The 17499-nt window shown below is 43.7% G+C and overlaps 1 long non-coding RNA gene across 1 annotated transcript; it reads left to right on the top strand.

Moving 5' to 3' along the window:
- Positions 1-995: 995 nt before the first annotated feature.
- Positions 996-15728, top strand: LOC140216085 (uncharacterized). The gene is made up of 3 exons (XR_011892741.1): positions 996-2650; positions 10607-10745; positions 15669-15728. It is a non-coding gene; the product is annotated as an uncharacterized lncRNA (long non-coding RNA).
- Positions 15729-17499: the final 1771 nt, after the last annotated feature.

Here is a 17499-nt window from a genome sequence, read left to right as displayed (position 1 = left end):
GAGTGTCCCTGTTAGATTCTAGGGCAGTCGAGCAAGGTGGCATGACGTCACGGATTGAAGTGCACCGGCCATGTGCTATTTAGGAGCGGTTGGCGAAGTGTCTCGGCGCACTTGCTTGCCTGCGAGGATTTCATAACTCGAAGGATCGCTCAGCTGAGCTCAATTTGGCATTCGTGCTTTAGCATCCACCGCTCATAAGAAGTGCTTATGTGTCATCGGATTCTTTTAACTGCTGCCTCAATCTGAGGCTACCGAAAGTGGCAAGGTCCATATTAGGGACCATGTTGCCGTCGCTTAGCTTCAGGGCTAGGGAATTTGCGAAAAACTGGTGTTACGTGTAGTCCAGACTAGACGCATTAAGTAGGCGAAAAACTCCCAGGCAAGCAATCAATAAACATATGCGCGAATATTCGTATGGAAAGCCTCACTGTTTAATATGTGATTAATCATGTATAGCGTACATATCCGTATTGTGCGCAGGCAAATTAGCTACAACTCTCTCTAACTTTTTAAGATTTTCTTCATAATTATGTTCACGTTCGTACAAGAATTATTCCCTCTAATCGTAGCGAAATCTTATAGCATTCTGCACGTCAGTAAGAGCTCGTTATTCGTTAAATTACGAAGGCTCTCGACGTTGGTACTTTACGTGTCTGGTTGCTATGTCATTTAGTCATAAACCACAGTTTCGTCATCGACAGTCGCCGTTTGGGAGAGACCCCATCGAACTGAAGTGAGTGCTGTAGCGTTCCACTTTTGCTCTTTTTCTTCTTGACCAGAGTGCAGTCTCCTCTTCCTTTTTATGGCGATAGCGCTTATACGAACACTCCAGGTGCCTTTCTGCCGTCGGCCTCGCCGTTAAGTTCCGTATAAAGGTCAAGGGCGATGAAATCGTCGCTGCGTGCCGTATACTGCATGTGCGAGTGAAAGTGTGCGAGGGTGAGCCGGCGATTGCCGCTCACTGTTGCGCACGGAACGGAGGAAAGTGGAGATTGGTTAGTAGGCCGGGGGGGGGGGGGGGGGGGGTTACGGCATTTATTACAGGAGCTGTTATCCTGGCGGTCTGCGCCAGCAGCTTCTCTTTCACTGTTCAGGGACCTGTTATTACACATCTATATAAGTTTAGCGTCGCGTAGATACGCGAGTAGAAGGCAGGAACCCTCCTTACAAGCTATGCTCGGCCCTTCAGGGAATATTATCTGTTGCACACGTGCGTTTGAAAATCCTCTTGTTTGCAGGTTGTCAAGTACAGAGTCCTCCTTTCGACATTGAAGCGCGGGCAAGACCCGACGAGGTGTTCCACGTCGCCAATTTCCTGATATTCTGTGCATGATGGAGTGGCAGATTTGCCCAGTTTCGAACGGCCATGGTGGAGTGCAACGCGATACTCTCCTTCTTTTACAAGTTAAAGTGGTTTCCGATTGGTTAAGCCCCATCTGTACGCACGGCTCATAGGGCAGGGTTCAGTTTGACTAAAGGTGGCTGCGAATTGCGTTTCTTCATTTTCCTTTTTTCTTTTTTTTTCTTTTTGAAGGAGTGGTTGAGCGGTGCTCTTAGTGTTGATGGCCTTAAGAACGCTTCTTTAGCAATAGTGTCCACCATTTCACTCCCTGGGTTACCAACACGGGAAATTAAGGCAAGGTTACATCCCTTGACAGTATACTGTAAACGGAAATGAGCCGAAAAAGGCATTTTAAGGGATGTGACCTCCCTTGAGACTACGTGCCTGAAAACCGTGCTCCCTTAGAGTGGTGTAGAAATGCTCAGCGTCCTCCATTTCTCTCCCTCGCAAAATGCGGATGAAAGAAGGAGACAGAACCTCAATTCTACATCCTTTTTAAGAGGGAGTTTAGAAGATACAGGCCTCCCTTTAGCGTAAACGGAGTTCTGTTTCTTATTTTATGCGTTATTTTCTTTTCTTTTACACATCTGTGAGAAGGAAACGAGAAAGGAGAGATATATTGTCCAAGTGGTTCTTGTTCTTTTTTTTTTTTTCTTTCTGCAAATTTATACATTTCCGGAGTGCAAGCCAACTTATTTAGGGCGATATAATAGACGCTTTGTTCGTCTCGTCGACCACAATGTCCTGTCGCGCTGCCAGAACCCCCGGTCGGCATCTGACGAGCTGTCTTCGGAAGCGAGACCATGCAAAACTTCGACGGCTTAGGCCGCAGAATGTCCTCGCTTCTGTTCGTCTTCCCATCAACTAAAAGTGAAACTGAAGGCAAAGCTCGCAAAGCGCCACTGTCGTCGGCGCCGGTGACGGCACCTGTTTTGCTCATCGTAGTTCTGCGTGTGTGTCTATATGCGTGCTTACGAGGTAATTTTGGCGGCCGTCGGAGAGTGTTTCGTGTAGTGTGGAACCTCACAAGAAAGCTACCTGCCCCACTGTGCAGCACGGCGGTGATCGGCCACCGCGTAGTCATCGCTTTGACGTGATCTGTGTACTACAATACACTTTCGTGGTTCGCGCGGCCGTGCTCGGGTATTCCCTCCTGCGCCACGATATGACAGCGGCTAGTGAAACCTCACCCACAGTCCTCACAAAATCGGACCGCGTACGGTGTCGACTGCTTTTGGAAACGGCGCGTTTCGGATTACCGCTTGCCCAGTTGCCTCATGTTTGACGCGGCCTTTTCAAGCTGCCGTGGTGAGTACGGCGCGGAAGCATTGCGCTATGCGCATAATGCTCACACCTTTTATGTCGCGGTGTTGAGACTTACCGGTCCTCTCAATAAAACTCAAGAAGACAGTGCCGCACAAAAAAGAGACGTTTCAACTTTTTTCTTTCTCTTTTTCAATTTAATTGTCGTGTTTTACGTGTCAGAACCATGATCTGTTCCTGTGACCTCGTGCTTAATACTAAGCACAACTCCAAGGACGCTTATAACAACCACGGCGGGTCAAAGAGTATTGGAGTTTCGTCATCAGGTGTGTTTGATAACCACTTCGCCTTAAGTGTCGATATAGGTTGTGACAGCCCACTTGAAAAACACAACAGGAAATTTTAGTCTGTCGTTCTGTTGTCCGTAGTGTGACGTCCTGTAGTTCTTGATCAATATTCAATTAAAAATTGACAGAGACCTCTTTAAGGCTATGTAAATTTGTTTGTAGAAAAAAGAAAAAAAAAAAGAAAGGAAAAAAAAATCTCCCTGCAGGGGATTTGAACTCCGGACTGAGGCATCCCGAGCCCAGCATCTTACCACTACGCCACGACGAATATGCGCCTTGATGCATATTTCAGCTATACAAACACTTTGCGTTTATGTTTATATTTGCATTTTAAGAGTCAACAGGCGCTTTCATTCCACCGCGTCAACTGCCGCATCTCTAGAAAAGTAAAAGTGTTCTTACCATCGACAGGTACATTGTGTAGTGCTAGAACATCGATTTTGCTGTAGGATATCCATATTAAATAAGAAATACAGAAATAGACAACGGTGACCGGGGACATCTGTTAGGTTGTTACTGCTAATTTCGACAGTTGTCTCTCGCTCTGCACTTTTGAGCGCGCATATAATTCTGTGTTCAATGCAAGATAGCTACATAAACATTCGTGGATGATTGTTCATTCTGACAGCATACTGGCATCTCTCGGCAGCGCTGTACCAGAATAATGAGACCCGAGCGAGACAGCTTTTCACGCAACTTTGTGGAACAACCCAAAACTTCTTTTTCGCTTTGTAAAAGCTTATGCAATATTTCTGGGAAGTTAACTGTGTCAGTGTAACGGCACATGTAAATCCACAGGCCTGTGTGCCACATCTTACCAAATAACACAAAACGGATACGCAGCCATTCCCGCAGATGATATGATTTTCATCAGCGGCCGATTTTGAGGAGGCCGGTAGGGCATTTATGGTGCTTCGTCGTCACGGCACAATTATAACAATTGGCCACTTCGACTTTAATACCGGTGTTTGTGCTATCAGCATTGCCGGCTTCAGAGAAGCACGATTGAATACCGCGCAAGAGAAAAGTACAGGGTACACCACCGATGCGAAATTGACATACAATTTTAAAGCGTCGCGACTGAAAGCGCTTCTGTCGCGGCGTCAGAAATTATGTCGCTGCGACAGAAAGTGGCACATTTCTAACGCCACGACCGAAAATGTGTAGTCTCGACAGAGAGTTCCTGTTGCGACGTCAGAATCGCTGTTGCGATAGAAAGTTGCTGTTGCGACTTCAGAACTCTTGGTCTTCACGACAGGATGATTCTGTTGGGACATCAGAATTTCTGTCATAATGTCAGAAATGTCTGTCGCAACTACAGAAACATCAGGAACTTCTGTCGTAGAACAGAAATTTCCGTAGTTGCGACAGGAACTCCTGTTGTCTTTTTCAACTGGGAGCGATTTGCGTCACAGCAACATTATTTTTAAGGCGGCAAATTACTGTTATGCAGCATGAACAATGCGAACAGCCAGCCTGTTTCTGTGTTAAATGGAGGCACGCAGTGTGTGCACACAATTACGTTCATTTTGTCAGTTTTGTGAAATAAGCTTCAAACTGCATGCATTTTCACTGGGAAATCTGTACCAGCACTTCCTTGTATCAAGTTGTCTATGCACAAATGTTTGTGCATTAGAAATCACAGTTTCAGGCAGTTACAGCCTACAATTTCTTTTTTTTTTGTATACAGACACTAACTGTGTTTTCATAGTCATGTATTGCACGTTTGACCAGTGCTGAAAAGGACAAATGGAATAAATTTAAATAGGCCTGCGAATTTGTTTGCTTGGTCAGGCTTTGATGTATTTTAGTAACGTGTTCATGTGCAGATGTCGTGTGAATGCATACTTGGACTTTAGTTACGTTTCACTGCATCAAAAGAAACCACCCAGCCAATCTCAATTTCCTTCCTTGTTTCTTGCCCTTGGTGTCCACATACCTGAATGTATTCTGAGTTTTTGTACCAAGACAACAGCAGGGCATCACACATGCTAGAAACATTAAGACAAAGAACAAGGAATGTGGCACAAATGATCCACAGAGTCACAAAACAACAAAGAGGCTTCAAAGAAGCGGAGGCAGTCAGACTTGTGCGAGCATTAATTATTAGCAGGGTGACCTATAGCCTCCCCTTTCAAAAACTAAATAAGGCTGAAATGTCTAAAGTGAGCTCCATCATCAGGGCAGCTAGGGCTCCCAAAAACACATGTGCCAAAAAGCTGGAGGCTCTTGGTATTCACAACACATATGAAGAACATGACACGGCATGTGGTCATGCCTCAGAGAGAACATCTGAATTCTACAAAACAAGGAAAGGCTCTGTTACAAAAGGCAGGATATCCCCTGATAGCGCAGTATGGCTGAGAAAAAACAGTTTTGCTACCCAGACAAACAAGAGAGGAAATTCTAGTTTCACGAATCCCAAAGAATATGAGCACGGAACACCACCAAAGCAGAAGAAAAGCGCAATCAAAGGCTTTACAAAAGAAATGTGAAAGAAATCCAGACGTATACTACACAGATGCATGTAGAGTGGCAACAGACAAATTCAAAATAGTGGCCTTCAATTGGTCCACAGGGATAACAACTTCCATTCGGAACCCTTTAACCTGCACCGTGGAGGCAGCAGCCATAGCGCTGGCCTTTCGAGATGCAGAAGCAAAAGAAACAATCTGCATTGGCCATGATGGACTCTAAGGCAGCATGCTGTTCGTGCATGACGGGTACCGTCCCATACAAAATTCACAGAATTGCACCAGGTGGTAATTTGGTGCCCGGCGCACTCTGGACTCGAGGAAAATGAGAGGGTGGACCGAACTGCTCGAGCAAAAAGCATCCGAGCACTAGTCAGTCCTTTCAAGGAACTCCCATTGACCCACACGACACTTCGAAAACCAGGAAAAGGAGAGACAAAAATACAGCCGCCCGCACTCCAACCTTATGAAAGAACAGGCCAGGGATTCGCGCTGTGTACAGACTAACACATATTTACACCTACAAATACTCACTAAGGTACACCCTGCATTCTATGAAAGTATGTGTTCTTGGTGCGAGGAGCTGCCAACTCTTGCCCACGTAACATGAACGTATAAACTACAGCCTCCAAATTCCAATTCGCCCCTTATGGCGTAAGTGCCAAGTAACAGGCACTGGGATGTTTGGCTTGCTAGTGAAGATGTAGAGAGCCAGAGAGCTCTTCTCGATCAAGCCCAGCAAACCACAGAGATCAGTGGAGCCCTGGACTGAGGGACGCACCGACCGCCCAAACCACTAAGAGAAATAAACTTTATACTACTATTACTTGCCCTTAGTGCTATCAGCCATCAAGTTTACCTACAACTACAAATGAGCCACATGTCACTTGATTCACTCAGATTCCATTTCACTCTTTGTAGGAGGGCATGCATGACTGATTGCGTATGTGCAGCATTTTGTTGCCACAGAGGGGTATGTAATATGGAAACCAACATAAACATTAGTACACTCTGTAGTAACTTGTTCTGAATTGAACTTTTAAAAATAAAGAGCAATTTCAATAAATGACAACATGTGTTTTTTTTTTTTTAACTGGGTGAGTAGTGTGCTACCGTCTGGGATTTTTTTTATTCCACGTGGTAGAGGTGTGTGGCTGTCACTGTACTGCTTTCAAGCTTCTGCATCAAGTGTGCTTGTGGCACCTGGGACTAATTCTCAAAGCAAATATGCTTCAGGTAATTGTGAATTCTCGTCAAACATGACATGCATATTGCTGTATTTGTCTTGGAAAATTTATTCAGAAAAGCAGCTTTTATAGCTTCAGTAAATTATTCATTGTGGCCAATTCAGGTGACCCTTTCCAAGATTGACCATTAATTTTACAGCAGTGGCTTTCTATCATTCAAGTATTCAGTGTGTATACTGCTTCTTTTCAGATATGTTAACATCATACAAGTCTGCATTCCTAAGAACATAAACAGCCAGAGGCCACATCGCAAAGACAGGGATCTGAGTATCAAGAAAAGAAATCAGTAATAAAGGTAGCAAGAAGTACTCACAAGCAAATGTTTGTTGTCAGAGGGATGCAAGAATAATACAGCCCATCCAGGGGGTGCGCGAAAGCCAGATAATGGCCACAAAAAACAAAGCCTACTCATATGTCACAGCCATTTTAATCAATATTGACATTTAACTCCAGGGTATGCATATTGAAGCCTTGCTAATTATGTAAATTTACTAGCACCACCGTCCAGTACTGCTGTGCTCCTGAATGGTGGCTCACATTTGCAGGCAGCAATAGGTGCAGCGACATCCATCATTCGTGCATCACTCATTTTGGACAATACACACCTTGCTGCAAGGAAAAGTAGCCACAATATAGCTTTCTAACAATTATTGGCAATTAGTTTGAGAAAGGCGTTTCCAACCACACCAGGCTAGACCGGCATTGCTTTGCAGCATGCTCTACACCGGGAACGTAACTCCTTGCCCCCGAACCCAACATGTCTGTTTACCTGGCATAGGACAGACAATGTGCAGACAATGCTCACCTCCCCCCCCCAAACCATGCACCAATATATTCCTGGCTACCGGCACTGGTCCTTGTTACAAGAAATAGAAGTACGGATCCTTGGTCTCGATGTTCGCCAATCCGGAACAAGATCAAATTGGCTAGGCAAAATAAAGAAGACACCAATGTCAACCTTCCACCTGATATGAAGGATTGCATCTAAATGTGGAGAAGATTGTACCGAAATAGCCAGCAATGCTGTTTGGTCTGTACTCCAGCCACATATTATTTATCAGGCTCAGTTTTACTGGCCCTCACTGAAGCATAGGGACCAGATTGAGATCATTATTCAGAACGTGATGAGGGCAATAGCTGCTCTCCCTCTGTTCGCTCAAGAACATGCCCAGGTGAACACCACGGCAGCATTGCTAATTCAATGTGAATGAGCATTTGAATTAAAGAGGTTGCATGTTGCAGTCACTTCTGATTGCTTGGGTGCAAGAACAGACTTAAGGCCATGGCACGGCTGTACACTGATGTTCCTTTGGACCAATGTATTTTGTACAGACGCTGCTATTACAAGAGATGAAAGCATAGTATCAGTCAGCCTTAAGTACTTCCCTCTTTATAAAAATAAGGAATCTACAATGGATGTCTGCAACTCTACTTGAGCTTCATACCATACATGACAAGAGTCTGCAGAACGGGGCTGGTACACGGTAAAGTCACACATGACACCAATGAGGCAGCCTCATTTTTATCAAACTTCACCCAAATACAGACACACCAATTCCTTGAGTGCCATTTAGCAGCTGAAGCAAGACAGTAAAGCCACATAGCTTTGTCAGAAGATACACAAGCTTCACAACTACTCACTTTTAATGCTTGCTTACACTAGGTACAGGGACGCATCTCTGGCCTTTTCAATGCCATGGCAGATAACAAAGAACACAACAACATCAAGAACATGTATCTACCCGCACCTCTTGTGCCAGGCTCACTTACTGTCTTTCTACCCTGAAAAGTTTGCTCTGATGCGACACATGCTTTTACGCTCAAGTTCGACAGCCATTGCTGCATCAATTTTGCAAGCACTGTCAAGGACGCAGTATTCTTAACTGCAATTTATTATCAGGAAATACGTAATTTTAATAATGTGAGCACAGGCATCTTGACTCACTTATTATGAATGGAAAGAAATGTCACTGCTGCCTGAATGAAAAGAGTAATCTTCTGCAGTTGTAGAGAGTCAGTGTAGCTTCATGCAATACTGTTTCACAGCAAGTTTGTACAAAGTATCATTACAGGCAGGGAATTATAGGCCTAATTGTGCTTTTCACTTGCTCTGAATGTGACCTTAAACAAAGCATTGTGTGTAAAAAGGGCAAATGTTCTTTGATATGAAGCATCTATCAGGGAGTAGCATTTTGCCTTTTGAGACTTTTTAGCATCCATGGGGGAGAGATTAAATTGCCAGTGTATCTCTATAAGGCATGCCTCTAAAGATGCACATGGCGTTTAGGAAGGTAAATTTTTTTGAACCAGGGAGGGACGTACGGAAATAACTTTAATGAGAAAAGGATCTGCAAGGTTTCCAGCCCAGGCTCAGGCCACCCGGGCATTATGTGCGGTGAGGCATAGTCTTTCCACTGCTGCCCGGGCCCACTGGATAGCCCATAGTTGGTCGTGTAGTTCCGAGCTAGTCAGAGCGCTTAGCTATCGCTCCTCGAGAAGGTCCTGTTCTATCTTGTCCTCTAGATATATCGATCTGATCTGTGTGCACTTCCATGAGATCTGTGCATTGTATGCGGGTTCGTGCTTGCAGAGCTTGCAGCTCGCGTCTGGGTATTGTGTTGAATTTACTCTGTCTAAATGTACTGGGTTTCGGAATATTCTGGTTTGCAACCCCCTCCAATCTGTTTCTTGAAACCTGTCGAGTTGTTTGCGGGGTTGTGGGTATGTTTCTCCTCGTTTCGTATAGTGTGTCAGTATGTCGTGGTATGTGACCAGTCTGTGCCTGTTGTCTCGTATCGCTACTTCGTTGTCGTTGCCTCCCCGCTGTCCTTCCCCTTTCCCCGGGGGTTGCGGGGTGTTGTGCCGTCACTGTCCGAGACGCGGTGGATTAGTTCTCGCGCGGCTCGGTCGGCCTTCTCATTGAGGTTGGGAGGGCCATTCATGGTTACTTCTCCCATATGTACTGGGATCCATTTGAGGTATTTGGGTCATGTCAGAGAAACACAAATGTATTGTTCCAAAATGGTACAGTGTTACTCCGCTGCTAGAAAGGTGATTTAGAAGAGCTCTCTAACTCCATTGACTAAATTTTCAGAGGTCATTGCAATGGGTGATTCCCCTGTTACTCTGGTATTGCTAGTCTGGTGCTTACTGTCAGTGATATACACAGCATGCCAGTCTTGGAGCTCAACTTTCAAGAGCCAATTAAGAGGCATGTCATGGGTGATTTAATAAGCTTATTAGGCTTCTTTTTAAATAAACAATTAATTTATTCTTTATTTTTGCTGTCATTTTGATGGCCTGTCTATGCTTTTTGTTTTCAAAGGCCATATTATTTTCATAATTATGGCCTTCAATGTTTAATTGTAATATCCCTTATAATCCACAGTGATTACTCGTAAAAGAGAAATCAATATAGAACAAACAGTAGATGTGGGTAAATGTATGTGCATTGACTTGAACAGTCACCTGCAGAAGTTTAAAGTCAGGTTGCTCAATGGATTGAATAATCTCAGTTGGAAAGCAGCACTAAGTGTGTTCATATGCCCCTCACTCATCCAGTATACGTAAATGTAACCAAATGTAGTATATGTAACCAACACACTCTCAGACTTTAGCGCAATAAGTTAATATGTTGTGTTATGCTGTTGAGTTGAGACTGTGAATGGAACGATTATTAAAATGAGCAAGCTAGAGACAACTATTGCAGTGTTTATAATTTGTGGTAATTGCAGCATGATGTTGCAAAAGAACATAAATAATGCTCCTCTCAATGTTTCTATCTATGCCTTTCGTTCATCTCTTAGTCTCTCTGAAATTAAGCAGCAGAGCATAGCACAAGCACTGCTGCTTACGTTTATAATGGAGTCATCAGTGGGTTTCAGACAGAGGCAACTCCTGTCCCTTATGCACATATGTTTTGGTATTTTCAAGACTGTTCCTGTCATACCAAAGCCAAGGCTCACTGGCCCCTCATGGTATTGAAGCTTGCTCACCAATTACTCAGAGTGGATGATACATTTTCTGGATTTTGTCAGGTGCCATCTGTCTTGCCCTAATCATGGTATGAAAGGTAGGTCCTGCTGGTCCAATGCAGCTATCTTAATAAAAAAATATTATAATTTGCATGTTTCTTCTCTTGGCCACCGAAGTGCATCATCCAAACCAAACACAAACACTTTTTTTCCTAGGCGCACTCTTGAAAACAAAGGCTTGCAGCCACATGCAGAAGAAAGTACAAAACAAATTATGCAAATTAATGCTCTGCAGTGTGCAGATTATGCAATGTGTACAGTAACTAAGGCTGCACCTCTAATGCATTAACTGTATTCAAGATTATGAAAGCTTCTTGCTAATTAAGCCATGTTCTAAAATTGGATTGCATACCCTAGCTGCATATGTGACTAAAAATGTGGTAGCTAAGTTGAAAAAGCTACAAGTGGCATTCCTGTGGGGTATGTTTGTTCACTTGAAAAGCCCATTTTACTCAGTTGGTCATATGACAAGAAATTTTGTTGTTGTGTTCTTAATACTTCATTCCTACATTGCATATTACACTACACTCTAAAGGTCCACACAGCCCACATATATCATCATTAAATTAATAAAATGTGAATACCATGTGCACATTTGTTATGTTCCTCTTCAGGCGAATATGTACGGTACTGTATCTATATGTCGCCCTCATCATTCGCCTACACGCTAATAGGAAGTTCGTTTACATAGTTGTGTGCGAGAAAAATACTAAACAGCACTTCATCGGCATGTCGTCGGCGAGCATATCTCATGAGAGCCTCTCAACTGTACGTGCCAATTCGACCGAGTCATACATACATACATACGGTGCGATTCGGCAAACATGAACCTATCTCCAGGGCCAGTATGTCAATGGATTCCTTTCTCGGGGTTATCGTTATTATTATTACCTACCGTCCATATAAACGACCTATCGGTGATAGTGTACGCGCAGCACGGCAAGGAAAGGCCCTAGCGAGTACGGCACCTCGATCCGGCCTGCCTGCTCTATCATAACATAGCATAACCGTCGGAATAAAGTGATCGCAATCGCACCTATTGTGTAACACAATAAGAAAAAAAGGCTAATGCCAACAGAGCTGTGATACGGAAGCGATCGACGTTTCACGTACCGTCAACACGCTAACTTAATTGTTGACAAAACACGATTTTACTACTAGCGCTGGCCAGACAGAAAGCGTTGTCGGCCGCATATGCCAAACTCGGTCCAAGGATGCTCGGGGCGGCCAAGCAATTGCTGACTCGGGCCCGGGCCGGGCTTGGACCTAGGAGCGTCTGGCCGGGGAACATTCATTGGCAACAGACGGGAAGTCAGCGAGTCGTGGAAAGTTCTTGCGCGAGCGAAACGCAAGCGAAATTAAAATATGTTACAATGTCCACCGTCTACAATCGGGCAGCGCGAAGCATTGGGCCGCGCAACAGCTACGCAGTTAATCTGAACCCTCGGGCTAATCACAGGTCGCATACCGAACCCCGCGTCGTAAGAATGGGCTATTTTCCCATGCCCTTCACCTGCGGGGTGCCCTCACGCAGCGAGCGTACTACCATCCAAAAGTCAATCTATTATTGCCCGGCCGGCACCGCGTACGGCGGACGTGAGGTGGCACACAACGACGGGAGCTTTGCCCAAGCCGGATTAGCAAACGTTAAGAAAGTGCCGTATTGTAATAAGTCGTGGTTATCAGCGCGTCAAATGACAAGGAAGAGCTCAATCATAAACTACGCTTATCCATGCCGGCCTGGTCGCTGTGGACGCGGATATAACACATAGCGTTACAGAAAAGTGTTCACAAACCATTAACAGCCCTGCTCGTGTATTTATTAACGTTTTCTACTCATCGTACCTTTGCGCTAGCTGTTACCAAAACTAAGATAAATCCTAACCAATTCGCCCACCTTGCTGTCTTGCTGACATAATATGACTGGTGAAAGTTATTCTAGTGCATGCACATATATCGTATTCACATGTGCATATATTGATTGTTTACTTCAGCATAAAAAAAAGAAGGATGCTCCATCTGTATAATTTCACAAAATTACATTTTCCTTCCTTTCTTTCCTTTTTTTTACTGTTGCAGTGGGTTGAGTACAATATGTACAAATAAAATATGTCACTTTCACACTACCCCATCACTTAGGAACAGCAAATCAGCAATCAGGATGACAGATATATTTATTTTCTTATTAATTTTTTAAAATTTGTAGTCAGTATGAGACAGCTCACACTAAGCTTGCTTGGTTTTCAACAAGCTCTTGGTCAACAACGACACATACGTTTGGGACTCGGAAATAAACTGTGCAGTGCGTCTGTCTCAGCATGCTTTAAGAATGACAAGCCAAACCTTCATCTTATGCAAGTGTGGAAGCTGACAGTTTATGCAACCACACACCCATAACACGTCTACAAACCTGTCATTCTTATGCACTAGAGGTTGAAGTTTGATGTCAAAATATATGTCACTTTCATCACTGATTGATTCATGCGTGACATCTCTTCTTGTACTAATCAAGACGTGGCTAAACGATACCATCTCCTATAAAATTTTTCTTTTCACATCTGCATGCAACACTTTTTGTTGTGAATGATGCAACTGCATAGAAGGTGGCATGCTCATAGCTTTAAAAAAATAAATTCTTGCAGTTCCAACTGGCATTCGTTCATTCCTAGAGCACATTTTCATTTCACTTCAATGCTCAAGCAGAATGTTCTCATAAGTGCATACTACTGCCCTCCGGATGTAAATTGTGCATTTTCAAGCGAGTTTCAAAACATTCTAAATGAAGTGCATATGCTATTTTGGCATTCTACTGTGATCATTTATGGCAATTTTAATTTCTCCATTATTAACTGGACAACAGAATCTGTCACAGCTGCTCACGCTCAATGGCATATTTTCCTTCATTCCTGTATATGTTACCTCAACTCATTACTCTCCCAACCTGTTCATCATGTACACTGGCCAATATTCTAGATCTCATCAGAGGTAGAAAAAAATTAACATTCAAATATGCAAAGCCATCAAAACTGCCCTGGGCCTACCATCTACGGCTTTGACTACGAGACTTCTCAAGACGGGCATACACAACACCTGGCAAGAATTAGCCGAAGCTCGTAAAGCCAGTCAGTTAGAATGACTTAAGCTCATGCCCACCGGGAGATCAGTGCTGCAACGGCTGAGCTACAGTGAAACCTTTATAGGCCACCACGGACCGAAAAGAAAGAATTCCTCCAAACATCTGCAAATCCCTGTGCATAGCACCAATTGTACCACAAGGAAAGAAGACAAGCCCAAGTGGATGCCCTACGGCAAAGACACAGGCAAGGTCCGGATGCCAGATACACCGACACAGTCAAATACCCGCAAAGAAATGCTTACGCCCTGAACGTCACAGATTCTAAGGGCAGAGAGCTAGCGTCTGCCACAGTCCGTGCGCAAAACTCTGAGACTGCAGAAGAGACGGCGATCGCCCTAGCAACTACCACGTGCAGACGCAGCTGTAGTTCTTTCCGATTCTGAAGCAGCTGTCAGGAACTATGCTAAGGGTCTAGTGTCGACAGAAGCATTAAAGATATTGAAGCACGACAGCGCTTCGATCCGCTACACCTGCGTGACCTGGGTTCCTGGGCATGATGGGCTGGAGGGGAACGAATCAGCACACGCCGTGGCCCGAGGCCACACCTGCCGGGCCAACCCTTCCTACTCTCAAGATGCCGGTCTGCGTCAGCAGGGGCAGAGACCGTACCCATCACCTACTCAGCGATCCCTCAATATCACAGGCTGGAACGCAGGCTGCACCCACCACCTCACCCAAAGCTCACCGAAGAAGAAAGTACCACACTCAGAAGACTACAGAGTAACACTTACACCCACGGAATACTCATGCACAGACTATACCAAATGCTACAAGGAAATATTCATGCACAGACTATGCCCAATGCTACAAGGATACCGCTGCCCAATGTGCGGCTTACCATACACCTTGGCGCACCTGATCCTCGAGTGTCCATGGCATCTAGATACAGACGCATCGCCTTCACCGAAAGAATATAACGCCAGACAAGAAAGCGAAGACCTCATTGAAACGTGAGAGGCCAAGCTCGTCTCCGAGGGCCTGGAGCAACAATGACACCTCGTCACCAGGGCCAAGGAGGCAGCGAAGGCCAGAGGATTCCTGGAATGAGGAGACCTCCCACCTAGAGTAGAACTGGGGCTTAACCCGGGATACTGTTTCAAAAATAAATGTTTATTCCTCCTCCTCCTCATCTCGACCAGCGATCCTCTAATCTGTTCCGGCATTACTCACCTGGACGGGCTGTCTGATCATGCAGTTATAGTAGGTCTGCTTAACTTCTCTTTAACAAAAAAGAAAACACTACTAAACACATTAGGTGCTACAATAGGGCCAACATTACTCGGCATAATCGTTAATTAGCCACCTTTGCAGACACAGTCGAGCTATTGAAGAGAACTGGTTATGTTTAGAGCCACCTTTGCAAATCTTATCAAAATGTTCGTCCTTTTTCTCAGCATTAGATGCAACAAAACATTCAATAAACGCCTGCAGCACCTCATAAATAAAATGAAGCGCTCTATAGAATGGCAAATAAAAAAAAAAGCCAAGACATGGCAAAGATACATATTATGTGACAAAGAATGCCAGATGCTACTAAAATCCACACGTCAACAGGTTTACAGCTATGATTTATTATGAATAACAGTGATTATGGCACGTAATAAACCCCTATTCACAGCCTGACATAATCCTAATTCTGGTGGTGATGTAGTTCCTGAGTTATAGTGTGTGCAGTTACTAAATGATATGTTTTGTTGAGTGTCCAAATGTGAAGACATCACTGCATGCCCTGACTTCCCCATCCAATCTGACATGTCTGAAATTGTTATTAGTGGGTCGGGCATTTTTACCTTACTAAACAGATTAAAAACTTCATCTACAACAGGTCACAGCAAATTTAATAACAAGCTGCTCAAGAATGTGTCCCAGCTAGTGTCGCAACATACTCCCTGGGTTCATTCTTAAGACTGGTGAGTGGCTAAAGTCATCCCATTCTACAAATCCAGCGAGTGTTTATCACCCTTTAACTACCAATGAATATTATTAACCAGTACAATTCGCAAACTTATGGAACACATTATTAATTCACAAGTCATCGACTATTTCGAAGATCCCAGTTTAACATTCAACTACCAGCACAGGTTTTCATTTACATTACGACTTAGCATGAAACCACCACATTTACTCCATCTTTGCAGCAGCTCACCACTCTCTTGGCATCATCAAATTAAACCTAAAGCATGCTTTTGTCAACATACATAAACTTGCTTACACTACACTAATCCACACAAAGCTCGAATACGCATCGCTAATATAGCACTCTGGCAGGTAAACATTGTTGACGAGATTGCATTTGTTCAAAACTGGGCTGCTCACCTTCATATTTTCCGACTATTCATCTTACACTTCCGTGTCATCATTAAAAGCACGTACTGATTTAAAAGCACTATCCCTTCGCCACAAATCAGTGCGTCTTTGCCTGCTTGACAAACTTTATAATCGTACTTCTCTTCACAATGATTTCTTTCAGTCACCACCTGTCGTATTTTCATGCCGGGATCACCACCTCATATTTAAGCGTACACCATCTCGCATGTTACAATATGCATGCTCCTTTATACCCTGCACCATCACTGAAGGGAACTGCTTTCCCTCTGATATTGCCACAGAATCTGACATTAAAATTTTACGACGTGCTACGCACTGTTAATTAGTTGCCTCTTTTATTACATTCTTGTTTAGTTGTTTTTGTGAGTTACTAATAAATACCTGTATTAATACCGTAGTTTATGTGTGCATGCATATTTTCAACATTTTATTTTGCTGTGTGCATAACTTTTGTTTTGCAATTCTTATGATTTCTTACATTCTGTTTCTTAATACCTAAACAATGTTAGCATACCTTTGTTCTGTACTTTGTCCTATTATTTGTTGTAACTATTTCTTTGTAATCTCATTTATGTTTGTACTCTCCCTGCCCCTGTTATGTGATGGGCGCAACTGATGCCTTTAAGGGCACCGTTGAGCGCTGCAACACTGCTACTTTGATGTAGCAGTGTTGTGAGGCATTTTGCTACCCTAGGTAAAGTCAAACTACTGCACTCCTCTCCACTCTAGCACCAAATTTAGGTGCACCATGTGAAGAATTTTAAGACACATTGTAAGGCATTATAGTAACTAATATGGGAAGAAAGTTGGTACACAGGTTTCCAGGCATCACTTCATTGTTCTTTCAAAAGTCAGTCATCCATAGTGCATTTGAAATTGGATATTTTACGGAATCCAACATTGTCCTTTGCCATTGGTGAAATGTAAATGTTAAAGTGGGGTGAGGAACGACTAGATGCGATGTGCCCATCTAGAGCTGCCAAATCTAAGTGGCCACTTGTTTTGCCTACAGCACAATATACCTCTGCTTGGTTGTGTTGCTGGTCAGAAATATACATACAAAATAACAGAAGGTGCTGCTGTGCCAATATATTCACAAAAGTCTTACATGATTATACAGGTGCCATCCATTAGCATCAAAACATGGCCTGCACAACAAGCACAGTATCTTCAGCGGAAATTGTAGTGTTATATCTTGCATACAGAAATGCAGAAAAGTGTAAACAAGGTGCACTCTGCTAAAATTTGTCTTGTGAATTCCTACTGTGCCAACTGTGCAGATTGATGGCATATAGTTTGATCTGGGAGCTAGCCCAATGCACATGTAC

This window comes from Dermacentor andersoni, chromosome 2, assembly GCF_023375885.2.
Source record: "Dermacentor andersoni chromosome 2, qqDerAnde1_hic_scaffold, whole genome shotgun sequence".
Lineage (NCBI taxonomy): Eukaryota > Metazoa > Arthropoda > Arachnida > Ixodida > Ixodidae > Dermacentor > Dermacentor andersoni.
The sequence above is the reverse complement of the archived record's forward strand: the minus strand, read 5'-3'. Positions and strand labels throughout refer to the sequence as shown.